Raw genomic sequence first — 7,164 nt, forward strand, 5'->3', positions numbered from 1 at the left:
CAAGAGTGGCAATTAGTTTTATTTATTGGTTCCATTCCCCACCTCCAGAAACCAATTTAAGGCCAGGGATCGTAGCATGCAAAGTGCCTCTCCCGTGCTTATTCAAGCTATATAAAAATGACAGGCATAATCCTGTCTTTCCAAGGAGGAGGTTAGCAATGGCCAGCATTGGTGCTCAAAATGTCTTTGGAAGACCAGCAGCAACTGCTGCAACTGGCCTCAATCCATGGATTACACTGCCTAGCAGGATGTCTAGCAGCAAGGTTTATATCCCTTCTAGATGCTGCAGAGGGGTTTCAGAGCCAGCAAGTGGTTTCAGATCTGACAAAGTGATAGGATACTGGGCAAGGTACCACTGCTGCTGGACCTCAGTTTCTGCTTCAATGAGTGTATTGACACTTCTGATGTTTTTGGAGTCAGACCAAACCATGGCTCAAGAAGAGGGGCAGCAGATCTGCAACTTGTAGAGGGCCCTTTCATAAGCAGGGCTGCTCTGGGGCCTGGCAGTGGAGAGACAACTCCACCAGTGCAGCTGTGGGTAGGCTGCAGAGATGCCAGTGACCACCTGACTGAGCTGATGTTTTTCCTTCCCTCCCTCCCTCCTCTTTTCTTTCCTTTCTCCTTCCTCCTTTCTCCCTTCCCTTCCCTTCCCTTCCCTTCCCTTCCCTTCCCTTCCCTTCCCTTCCCTTCCCTTCCCTTCCCTTCCCTTCCCTTCCCTTCCCTTCCCTTCCCTTCCCTTCCCTTCCCTTCCCTTCCCTTCCCTTCCCTTCCCTTCCCCTTTTCTCTAACTTGGAATCAGTTTCTCTCCTGTACCCAGAAAGGCAATGCTGGAGACTTTCTATAAGTCCATTCCTATTTTGTTGGGCTGTGTGCTCAGAAAACTACTGAGTATTTTGTAAACAAGCAATTAGAGGCTGCTGGAAACCACTTGTGCTGCCGGAACGATTCAGTGCCCATCGCATTCAGTACTCATGTGATGCCATCATCACAGCAACCAAGGCTGTAAACAATGCTGGTGATCGTGGCTAGCATGCCAGTACTTGGTTTGAGATTAGAAACAAAAGCTTTGCCAGACTGTATTTTTTTCTTGCCATTGCAGGCTCTCTGATTGAAATGCTATTTGGATGTTTTGCTCTGGAGTGTAAGTACATTAATCTTTGACTGACATAAGATGTGAGAAAGAGGTTAAACTGCAGTGCTCCACCAGGTCATCTGGTTAGAAACTGACATGTTATTTCTGCAGTTAGCAGCGCATACCTGCCAGCATAATGGCAACACATTTATTAACCCACATGGGCCCTGTTCCTTCTGAAATAAGACAAAACTAACATTTAATTATGGTGTCTACAGAATGGAATCAGTATTTTAAGTTCCTCATTAAAGACATCTAGAGAATTCTACAAAACCCATAGTGCTTTACAGAAATATTTCATTCATCTGCAATCTGAAAACTCTATAAATCTGAGGAGATGAACTTCATAGAGTAAGATAACTTCATAGAGTAAGATAACTACATATTACTTGGGAATAATATCCCCATCTTTTCTTAATAACTTAGAACAAAGGGTTATTTTGGCATCAACTCCTATAGGGCATTGGTGTGCCTGAGGCAGCTGTATAGTACTGATGGAAAAGCCTGAAAAGGTGAGAGTCTAATCTACTGCCTTAAAACTCCCATCAGAACTCTCAGGATGGGTGAGCAGTATTATAGCCAGTAGTGAGAGTCTAATCAAATCCTAACCCTAGAAAAGCACAGTGTAAAAAACCTTACACTGACACAGCTCATCTTAATGACTATTTGCAGCGATTTCACCTAAAATAGAACTTCTAAAATCAAGTTGTCTATTATTCTCCATTGGCTGAAGAGACCTTTAGATTGACTAGCTCTGATTTAAAGACTTACATCTTAGAACCCAAAGTCATGGAGAGTTGAATCATGCCTTTGCAGCCTTTTTTTGGCACCAACAAGTTTATTGTCTAACCATTCAACACACAGATTTAAGAGAAACTCTTCACTCTGAAGCCAGTTAGAACTGCTTTGAATCAATCTATTCGGGCTGCAGCTGGAGAGCTATGGTTCTTTCTGAGAAGATTTATTGAACTGGAAATAATAATTCATTTGTTTTCTTGTTTTCTCACTGAATTAAAAATTCTTCTTCAGCTCTCTGAGTACTTCCTCACTACAAGTAATTCCAAGAATTAAATGCATTATTTTTGGTGGAATTATTCTGAGCATAATTATTTTGGATGTTTTACAGGATGTCTTTTTAACTCTAGTTCCATGTAGCTCGTGTCTTCCAGATGGAGATATCGATGGGATAGACCAGATCAAAATCTGCAAAGTTTAAGGAATAAGGAGAATTCATCAATGCAGATTTTAAGACTATCTAGAGCAAAACATGTCTCTGGATTTTTTAGGGATCAATGGTTAAATATTTATGATCTTATTTCTTCAGCCTCACTGGTTTCTTATGAATATATCAAGCATCAGACAATCTTTAAAAGTTTACAAAACTTGATGTTTTCATAAATTTTAGTTCTATTTCTTCCATCAATTTAGAAAGCAAATTATGCATTCCTCATTTCATGTCTTGCTCTACAGTGGGGGAATAATGCCAGGTGCTTTGAGTGATTAGCTACAAAACATGAATCACAATTACTGAATCATTGAAGTGATAAGCATTTCACAAACAGCCTTCAGTCTGAAGTTTATTTATGCAAAACTACTCCACAACTTCTTGTAAATAGCAAATAGCCAAGAAGGAGGAAAAACTCAGGTTTTTAATTTGCACATCAAATGCAGGTCTGCTTTAAAAGAGAACAATAATTGTAATAACAAATTTGAGCAAATACATGATCTGCTGAGGGCTCTCTTCTTTCAATAAAAAAATATATTCTTAAATTTTTTCTGGGTTTTTCCTAATTTGCATGTTAAGTATGTTATTTTAAACACCTGTAAAAGACTGATCATGCATACCTGATGTTCATTTTAGTTGTAAGACTATATAATATAGCTAGGTTAAGCAGCATCTGTTACAGTTATGTCTTAGTAAAGGCCATTGATTTAATGGGAGAGAGACTCATATTGAATTACCTTTCACTTTTCATGTATCTCTTCCACAGACATTACTACTCTCTCTGATCTGAACAGTAAGCAACGTGATATTCATGCAATGACTTTAAAGTTGTCATGATTAACCAAACAGGAGACATGATCAGAAAAAGGAAGCATCGCACTATAGAAATGCAGGAAATAGTTAATTTGTATTTTTTAGAGACTGCTAACATAATTCCATTCCAGATGGCAGTGAGAGTGCAAATCTGTTCTGTTCTGTGAGGATATGGGTGTTATAATAGGCTCCAATGGATCAGATTTATTTTTCAATGTTTTTCTCGACAGAACACTTTAACCATTTCAGACAACAGCTATTTTGTCTTGTATGCGCTGTATTAAGTATTCATATAAGATACTCTGTGTCATTACTCTTCACAAAATGCCATACTATGGAGATGATTCCTCCTCAGGGGCATTTCTTCTTAGGAGCTGATAAATTGATCAGTCTATTCTATGTAGGATCTTCTCTTAAAGCCAGACACTCTCTCTCTCTCCACAGCCTTTTCCCTCCTTTGACTCCTTCACTGAAGTTCCGCCTTCAAAGCATTTTTTTTCCCCCTATAAAAGGATTCCAGTGTCTTCACTCTTCTCAAAGCAAGAAAGATTATGGATTACTTCTCCTTCCCTCTGTGATGCTCCTCAGTCTCCTTGGATGTTAGGATCTCTCTAGCTTTAAAGGAATGCTGGTCTGGTAGTCTTCATCCCTGATTATCAAAGTTCTAGGGAAAACATGAGGCTAGTATCATGGTTATATTACTGTCCTCCATTCCTTTCAGCCAGCTCACTCATGTTTCAATGCAAAACAAAAATAAATGTTGTGAAACCTTGATATTTTAAATTTAGGAGGGATACTGATTTCACACACCTGCACAGTCCCAGACCTATCCCTCAGCACCCAGCACTGTTCTGCTTTCTGAGGCCCCACCAGTCAGAAGCTTTCTCTCAAACCTTCCTGTGTTCACTGTTCTAAATGATGGCACTCCTAGAAAAATTGCTTTCAATACAGAATATGGTTTTACTTGCATCAGGAGCTTAATGAAGCATCACACAAAGAAATACATTTGATAAAGTCTCTGGACTACCTACTTCATGGTAAGAACCAAGAATCTGACAAATATCACGTATATGTCTTAAGAGACAAAGAAATGAGAATGAATTTCATTCCTTCCAGTTAGCTGCTGCTCACCACTCAAAAACAATGGCTGTTGTTTCAAAATCCCTTCTATATTTTTTGTACTGCTTCTCTTTGCTGTATTGAGGAAAAATTTTTGTGTTATAAGCCAGTTATCCAACATGTGCTTTAGAATTGCCTTCATAAGGCTTCTTTAATACTGAAGAGGAGAACTGTGGTCTGCGTGAGCATCTGTTGTGCTTTTGAATGGCACATTAGAGAGACATAATTCCTTACTCCACTGTAAGGTAACCTGAAGTGTCTTCAAGAAAACTAATTTACCTGTTTCATTCTAACTTTGACAGAAGTCCAATGGTGTTGATTAGCATACCTATATAAACTAAAAGCAAAATAAGACTAGTTTGCTTTAAGGTAACATTTGTTCTGATACAAGGTGTATATTGACAGTAAGAGATTAATAAATTATTCAATAAGCATTGGAACTTACAATCATGGTATGTGTAAAAAACAGAAAAGAGTTTCTGGGAGTAGAATACTGAGTTTTCGTGCTCTGGACCCGCTCACTAACAATTAATAGGTAATTGTGATATATTTGGTTTGATTTAATTTTGTTAATTTGCATTCTTGACATTTTTTTTAAATTTTCAAAATTTCTTAAGTATGCATGGATTTTTACTCAGAAATTAAGCTGCTCATAATGACCAGAATATTAAAACACATTGTTTTCACAATACTGAAGCTTGGACATGGAGATTGGCTGTCAAACCAGAGAGAAATCTTTGTTTACCTCTTAAATAAGTTGAAAGAAGGAAAGCACAAAAGCAGTCCCCAGCTTCACTTTTATGACTGTATAACTATACTGGCAATTTTCACTATAAAACTTCAAGCAACTTTAATGAGTCTCTTTTTATTAAAATCAAAAAATATCCCTGAAGATTAGTTGATTGTGCTGCAAATGTACATATCTCACATAGTTTATGCCAAACTATTAAGAATTTATTTCCTCTTCCTTTAACGGATTCTTTCAGTCGACTCAGAATTAATTAAATAAGTAATGTTAAGGACATCTCTATAACACAGCAGTTACTTACACACTGAGTGTTCTCACGTGCATATGTCTGTACCAGGAATTCCGTCCCTGATTTAGATATTGATTTGAGTACTAGTTCACTTATAAAGCTGAATTCAGGTACTAAATCCAGCTATGCAAGTGATGAAGTATTTGACATTGATTTTAAAAACAGGACTATACAAAGTAGATGGGAGGAAAAGTAGAGAGGTTTCTCTCAAACACTTGTTGAAATATCTAGAATATTTAATTGCAAATAGACCTGAGAGATGTATAAAACATATAAAAGAAATAATGTATTTGTCTAATTCAATAATGGAAATTGAAGGGCAGTGTATTGTAACTAACCAACTGATTATTCTGTTTCTCTGAAACTTTGCATTTTGTTACACTTCAGAAAACACATTTATGCTTTAGTATCTGTTCATCCATTTCATCACTAGGATGCTCAGATGCCTCCTAAAATACTAGTCATTGTTTACAGAAATAAAATTGATGTTTTCTGATGGCTGCCAAGTGGCTAATTAACTACACAAGTATACCCCAATTTAGTTTTTTCAATTATTTGTTTTCTTGTTTTTAGTAACTATACCAAAATAATTACTTCTTAAACACTAATTTGAAAAAAACAAATTTCACGGTGGAGACAAATGTTCTCAGTACACATTCAAAAATATAAATGTAGTGTCCTTCCTCTGGGTTTTTTAACACCGCAGAAATGTATCTTAGGGATGAATGTACTTATGTTGTGATCAGATAGGATCCCACGAAAATGGTAATTATAAAGAGTATAAAATTTCTTTCTGAACTAAATATATCAGTAAAAAGAAATCCGAGATGTTATGGAACACTGATGCATGCTGCATGAAGGGAACCATTTGCCTCTCCAGAGTCACTAAACCACACCACACTGAATAATGAGCCAGAGGCTGGCAATTGATATGTTTGCAACAACATTTTGTGGTGAATAGCATGTTAGAGATGGCATTGATTACTCATACAACAGATGAGTAGATGGATTTCACTTTCTGCTTTACTACATAAAGTTTCTTTAAACATGCATGTTGAGTGAGTTGGAATTTCTTGGCAATGGCCTTCAAATTATGTTTAAAGTTGTTTAAAACAGGGAAGAGGATTTATCTAATTATCATGTTTTTCAGCAAGACATTCTTAAAATGAGAACAGTTTTAGGGGAAAAGAAAATTCTTTCTTATTTGCCTACACTACTGAACTCTTACATTGTTTTCTTTAACTGAGAATGCAGCTCTTATTCTCACATCACAAGCAGAAAACTGCAATTGGTGGCAAACAGTGAAGATTAGAGAACATGTATACTTAGAGGCTACAGAAAAATCTTGCTTTTTCACTTTTTGTGAGTGCAAAACAGTGGGAAATGGCACTAAGTTACTAGCAGTGATTCAGCAGTGATGAGGAGCTATTCTCATCGATTAAAAATTGTGAAATAGTAATAAGAAAAATGTCATTTAAAACTTAATATATAAAATTGTCACGCTTTATGCAATATTGCACACACTTAATACACTAAGGACTTTAAGGGCTCTAAAGCACTATAAACTGCCTGTTAGGTTTCAGTTTTCTTATCACATCCAACAAAAACTTAGTTAAATCTTCATGGTCCAGAAAAAAAAGCACTTTCTGGAGTCTGTGTTTTCCTGCTGCTGGGTATCAACAGTGGGAATCTTCTCCAAATCAAAAGATATCTTCTCCAATCAGATTTATGAGAGAGTCCTTTACAGAGGGAAGCAGGTGGTGTTTATAAAAAGGGTGAGTATGGGCTGCCTTCTGACTGCATGGTCCTTACAGTCATGGACTGCTATGATTCTTTGC

This window comes from Melospiza georgiana, chromosome 1 (assembly GCF_028018845.1).
Source record: "Melospiza georgiana isolate bMelGeo1 chromosome 1, bMelGeo1.pri, whole genome shotgun sequence".
NCBI lineage: Eukaryota > Metazoa > Chordata > Aves > Passeriformes > Passerellidae > Melospiza > Melospiza georgiana.